General features: G+C 36.4%; 1 protein-coding gene across 2 annotated transcripts in view; it reads right to left on the minus strand.

The window, feature by feature from the left end:
- The window catches only part of FGF7 (fibroblast growth factor 7), a 29,495-nt gene that overhangs the window by 1,724 nt on the left and 20,879 nt on the right, over nt 1-6,892 (minus strand). The gene's annotated exons all lie outside the window — the stretch shown is intronic.

A 6,892-nucleotide genomic window follows, 5' to 3' on the forward strand; every position in this document is an offset into this window, starting at 1 on the left:
TAAACTTTAGAACTTGCGAGTGATAGAAAACAGACCACAGTGTCTTAAATAAGATAAAGTATTTGTTTGACCTCTGTATGCTTTTATGACTGATCGGACCTGTAAAGATACGTGTATTTGAAAATCATTTAAAGCTGCTCTGAGAACGTATTTACTCAAAACCAGCAAACATTTAGAGTTGTTTTCTATGAATTACTTTATTTTCACTGCACTGGTGTATCTGCAATAGCTTTCTGTAGTCACTATGATCCATTTAAGTTACCAGCAACATAAAAACATGTTCTTATGTTCATGAAAAACAGGAACAACTGAGCAAAGGCAGGAGGATGGTGCAGGTTATTAAGGAACATCAGGTTGTTTTCAAGTTTAAATATTATTATTGCTGTTTGAAGCAATAGTTTAGGGTTATAGTTCTGAGTTTGAGCCATTTCCTACCAGACTGAGTCACCTACAGACCAGTGTGCAGTAGCATCTGTAGTGTGACTCCTTCTGCAATATGGGGTCTTTCAAAGCCAGCCAACTCTAGACAAACTCCAATAGCTAAGCACGGGGGAGGGAAGTGAGGGAGGGAGAGACAAGCTTGTTAGATTGTCACCTGAAAGATGACCTTCCTCTAGAACAAAACATTTCCTTTTTTCTCTTTCAAGTTTGTATTGACTCCTGACAGCCACCACACGTGGTAATATATTTCATTAATGAGGTTTTTTAGAATGTCGTGAAATATCTATGATACTTCTCCTTCCTTATACTTTTAAAAAGATCCTGATATCCTTTGCTTTCTTCACTGTTTTTCTGATTTGCTTTCATCCTTGAAATTACTGAAGTTTCAGTCCGAGTCTGTATTGCTTCCTTTTTTTCTTCCTCTTTTCCCTACCAGTAGATCAGTTGCCTCTCCCCATGGTGTGTGCCCTGCCGGGTGTTTGTCGCCCAACACACACACTTCTCTGTAATGCTAAGCCAGTTTGAAGGAAAGCTTTTAGACTTCTTTGTCAAGCTCCTCACTGCTGCAGGCCTAGCAACAATTCTTACGGAGGGTGATTTCTAACTGGAACTTACAAAAATTGTATTAACTTTCGTTTAAATTTCACTTTAGAAAAACCACAGTGAGACTGAAAAACAGATGAACATCTGCATCTAGCCAAACAAAGAACATAACAGTGGAAGGGATCTCTGGGTCATCAAGTCCAGTGCTCTGCTAGCCTGGGAATTGCATCAGATAATTCTCTTTTCATAAACTTTGCCAATACTAAATTGGAGTTGTTATTTCTTTGCCCCCAGTGTTTCCGCCGAAGGCTGTTCCAGAGTTTGATTTATTTTAATGGCTAGAGACTCTGCAGTAATTTGCAATCTGCATTTTTTCAGCGACAGCTTATATCCATGTGTTCTTTTGCCTGTGCTGGCTGTGGGCTTAAGGAGAATTTTTTTTTTTTAAATCTCTTTGCGTTTTCTATTTATACGGAATTAAAAAAAATGAAAGGTTTAAATGACTTTTTAAAACAAGTCATGCTAATAGGAATTGAGACTTCCTTGAGTAAGCTGATGTTGGCTGAAGTTACAGTAGTAAGAAATACCACTACTTTCACAAGGAAATGCCAAAAGCTTTTGTCCGAGGCGATATTATTATTTGAATTTTTACATTATTTTTTAGTTTTTTTTTTTTTTCTGAAAAAAACAGAAAAAGTTTTCAGTGACATTCATAGCAACTTGTAGGCATTGTTTTATTTTACTTTTGGGTACTCGTTTTGCTGCTTCATACTCAGCTGAGACATAAATGTCTTTCATGTGGAAACTTTACACTATCCATATGGTATAAGATAGAAATTGGGGATATAAAACTATTTTATAAGCCTCCTGTATAGCAAATCTGAATGACAAAGTGTTATTTATCAGAGATAGAGTCTACTTACAATTTACAAGGACACTCTGTGTGATAGATTTATTGCATTCAGAGCTTAACATTTTTTTAATCTTACTTGTTAAAATCTCGTGCATAAAAAGACATAATTTGAGAATTATAAGTTGGTAGGTATATTCAGTACTATTTGCTGTATTATTATGTGCTTTTAAGCAGTTATGTACCCCCAGAATTAGGGCTAGCTCTCCTATAAATCACATTTGACCCTGACTCGGAGGTGATACGGAATGGAAGGAATGTTTCAGGACTTTGAGCAGCACTTTTCTAAAGATACTCTGTCTGTGCATCTCCATAAAGTTTAGTGAGGGAACAACGCATGAACTCTGCAATAACTATGTCACGTTAAAAATGTTGTAGCATTATCAATGCTAAAAAGACCACAGAGAGTTCCATGGCAATAGAGCTTGTGTATTCCTAATTCTTTGCTCAGAGCATCTCTGTCAGGATGAAATGGCCCATCATCAACTGCATGCACGTTTCTCTGTTCCCAGTTCTAGATCATGTCTCATCTGTTCTGATGTGTCTTAGCGTATCCCCAGAGGAGGAAAAAAGCATGTATTTTTGCCTTTTCAGAAAAAAATTCATGTGATATAGGTGTCTGAGGCAGCATCTCACATGCACTTTTGTATGTGATGTGCAAGTGATACATTGCTGAGTTCCTCTCTGTTTTAAGGCATATGACAAGTTCCTTTAGCGATAGGGCAGCATACTGTAAGCTCCATTTTCTTCCTCTGGAAGCTGTGCCTCAGGAATTCTGCTCATTTTAGAAATGTTGCAATTCAGAAATTGCTGCAATTCATTGCATTTTTTTTTTCTTTAAATAAATCATTTAGGAAATGGAAACACGATTTTTAGCTGACTGGGAAAAGTAAGCCTTTATTTACTGTGTAGTTAGAACTATAATAGCTGACTTTTAGCTGAGAATTTGATTTATGATCTTTCAGTATATAGTCTTTTGTATGTCCTTTATGTGCAGAAACTATGGAAAGGGACTATGAAGGTTGAGAAGTCATTCACTGAAAGTCTGTTAGTTTATTGGTGTCAGCACTGCAGTCGTATCACATGCAACTTAGTTTTACTGGATACGTAAATTTGGATACTTAAATTTAGTATCCAGTATTAGAGGTCTCTCACAGACCAGGAAGAATGATTTTTGAGTTATATTCCATTTAATACAGAAGGAGATTTCAGTACTTTAGCTGTTTTACAAGGTGCTTCTGAACACCCAAGGTTTATAAGGTGAGCAGTTTTTTCCTGCAGACCTATTATGCACTGTTTAATTCTCAAAGCACAATTTCTTTGATGAACAGGCTAATGGAATCTTTAGTGCTCATAAACAACATTATCTCACAGTGACATTGTCTAAATTACTTCTCTATTTTTTTAATACTCAGCTTAATATATGAACACTCAACACAAACTTTGAGATTAAAGAAAACGTGGACAATGGAAATCACTGCTTCTTCCAATTATAACTTTATAACTTATATTTAAATATAAAATTTATCTTTTTTATTATATCATCATTATAGCACCAAAGCAGGACATTCCTAAAGGATACACCATAGAATAAAATAATAAATCCTTACATACAATACTGAAAGTAAATAGTGTTTTCCCCTCTGTGTTTCATGTCCTTTCAGTATCCCTATTAAGTCAAGATATCACGTTGTATCACACTGTATGACATGATAGTCGTATTGCTCTGTCTTCATTTTGTGTGTGTTCCTGGTACTCAGTCACTGTAAGAGACGTTACCTAATGGCAAATAGACACTGGGACGTGTTGTTGCAGATAGGAACCTAATCCATCCTGAGGTGTCAAGGGGTAATAAAACTGTTCAACCACAATTTTGGCCAACTGCAGATATTTCCTGTTTCTTCTATACTTTCTGTTGTCATCTGCTACTGGCGACTCTTGCCAGCAGGATGCTGGTCTAAATTGAATTTGGATCTGAGCTGATACAGTTATCCTTATGCTTTTAGCATATATGATTTCTTACACAGTTGTGACTGTTACGTTCAGCCAAGTCTGTGATTGTGATCTTTTAGTGTGTTTATTTGTGTGAGTTTTTTTAAACCAAACCAAAACAAAAAAACTCTTCTTTCCTGTTTGCTTTTATTTTGCCATTCTGCATCATTGCAATGTCTTTAATAAGGCTAGCCAGGAACAACATTTGGTGTACTGGAAAGTAACCCAATAATCTGATTTTTCTATAAATGCAGGAAGAGCTTTGCTCCTGAGTAACTGATGGTGTTAAAATCAACAACAAAACAGTAATACACTCTAAAGATCAGCTTTATAAGGATGGTAACCTGAGTTAAGCAAAACTCAGGAAGCTAAAAAGTGTCTTGTCTAGTATTCCATTTTTGCCTGCTGCTATCTGTAGAAAAATGGAAATAGAAGTAAATCTGCTATGTTGTGGTCCATTTCATACATAAAGGCAAAAATTCTGCCCTCATTAAAGTGAATAGTAAGATTTCAGCTAACTCAGTAGAGCCAGGATTTTATCCCTAAGGTAGTTCCTTCAGTGAGGCAGGAGAGGTATAGTAAGCTAAAACCTTTGCAGAAAAAACACTCACAGAAATAGAGAAAAACAGGCACATGTGAGATTTGTCTGTGCCAGTTTCTCCGTGTCGGTTTATGTAGCACCAGATACTTCAGACAAATTATAAAGAACTAAAATCCGCAGTCAGAAAAGTCTACTGCAGACAACCTCCTTGGTCTATTTAGTATACCATTCCTTGTGTTACATTAGCAAGTCCATTGTTACATGCTTCCTTTTCAAGTATAAACTTCTAATCCTTGCAATCTCTATTTCTGAAAAGTAAAAAGTCACCAAGGTAGGATGGGAAAGAGAAAATTCTTTTATGTAGATTGTTCCATTTAAATACTCTTTCAAAACTCTAATAACCAAAATTACTTGAAAGACATGCTTAAATTGTTAAGATGCTGATGATTAGAAATTCAGAAGGCCAAATTTCAACAAGGTTTTAAATATCCTTGGTTTAAAAATGAGTGTAAACTGTTTTTCAGTTACTTTATCTAAAGCATCCGCATGAAAGTTCAGAAGAGGTTTAAGAGAAGACTTGAATATACCACAGAGTAACTGGGAAAGAAATCAGGTTAAAGCCAGAAAGAGGAAAAAAAAAGAGGAAAATGGGCATACAAAATTGAAAACAACTGTAATTTCTATAGAATCAGCATGAAATTCCAAACAATTTTACATGGTTGTATGGTCAGTGTATCAAATGTAGCTTAAAATTCCTGTAGTGAATGAAGTTTCCTACAGAGCTGAAATTCTGTCTGGCGTACGTGAAAGACACTCAGCTGAGATGGGCTATAGTTTCTGTTTAGAAGATGACTACGGATGCTGGCAGCAGTTTTTTGAACCAGTTGGTGCAAATTAAATAACAGACAGTTGAATCAAATCCAGTAGAAAAAAACTCCAAAGAAACAAAACAACCTTTTAGGTTGACATGACAGTTTTAGTGGGTGCCACATATATTGGCTTTTAGAGACAATTTTCATAATAAATGAGGTGAGTTGCCTGGCATTCTGGTCTAGAATGACAGTTGCTCAGTGCTTTACAAGTAGACACTTATGTCTGGACTTGTTCCATGACTGTGGCCTGGAAGACAGGACAGTGCCTTAGGCTGGAAACTGATATAGAAAAATTGGCATTTAGCTACATCATCGATACAAAACTGAGCATTCTCATGTGAGATAATTCTTTCCTGGCAAGTAGTATTTGATAATTTTGTTTAAAATCACCTGAAATTACATATCCTTTTCTGATTTAATGAATATTTTTCACATTTAAATTTTCATCTTTTTATTTGTTAAACTTTTTTTTGCTTTTACAACACAATAATAATGTGACATTTTATTTGTTTTAACAAATCTCTGCTTTTACTGCTACACAATTACTACAGATTATGTTAAACTAATTTTAACAGTATGCAACCATAGCTGAATTGACAGTTTCTTGTGTTTTCCCATTATATCCTCAAATAACAATATCCTACCTACAACGAAGTCATGAGAGTCATGCGATTTAGCAAAATTGGGGCATTTTGTCTTTAATCATTTTACAGCCGAGAAGCTGAAAGAGCAATTGCAATTCTTGCTCCCGCAAGCCATAAAGAAACCAGGAACTGCGACACGTTACTGAAGGCCCAGTCGGTTGTAACAACTTGCCCAGTGGCTCTTCAGAAGAGAAGAGAGAGCAGAACCACCGAGCCAGATACCTTTTCACATGCCAGTGAACTGCCCCGATGTGTCAGGTGATAAGATTGTTCAGGAAGATTTGGGAAGGGGTTTTAAGTACACGTTGGGCTCAGTCCCTCATCAGCTGGCTCTTTCTGCAAATATTCCATATGCTGCTGATATCCCCTCAATCTCTCACGTTTCTGGTCACTGCTCCTCGTCTTGCTAGTATCAGAGTTTCTGTAAACATAATTCGAAGAGGAGTTTTGGCATCTGTTACATTTTTCAGCATGGCCAACAGCGATTTCATCTCACTGTTTTTCTGTTCTGTCAGGAACATGTTATGAGAAAATGTTTAAGGGTAAGATGGAAAGTGCTAATAGACCTCTGTAGTCTAAATGCTGGAAAGAAGGGAAGAGGGAGAAAAGGAAGAGTATGGAAAGAGAAGCAAAAGCGAATGTCCAGAAGCTAGTTATTATTTTACATTCTTATGATTTCCTTTTTAAAAAATAGCTAACAGATAATATATCTAAAGCTGATTTAAAAAATATTCTACATGCTTTACACTACCAAATTTATTGTGGGGTCTACAGCCCTTTATTTCTTGTGGCCTTTCTGTGCACTGAGGTTGAAAGCAGCCTTTGCTGAATTTTAGGGGCAGGAAGGCTGGCACTGACAGTTGAGCATGTGTGAGGAACGTGCTTGTGAAACACCCTTTCCTAAGCAGAATTGTCTTAAGATAAAGTATGTGGACTATCAAAGAGGGAA

Source organism: Eurypyga helias, unplaced genomic scaffold (genome assembly GCF_000690775.1).
Source record: "Eurypyga helias isolate BGI_N326 unplaced genomic scaffold, ASM69077v1 scaffold4748, whole genome shotgun sequence".
In the NCBI taxonomy this organism is placed as follows: Eukaryota; Metazoa; Chordata; class Aves; order Eurypygiformes; family Eurypygidae; genus Eurypyga; species Eurypyga helias.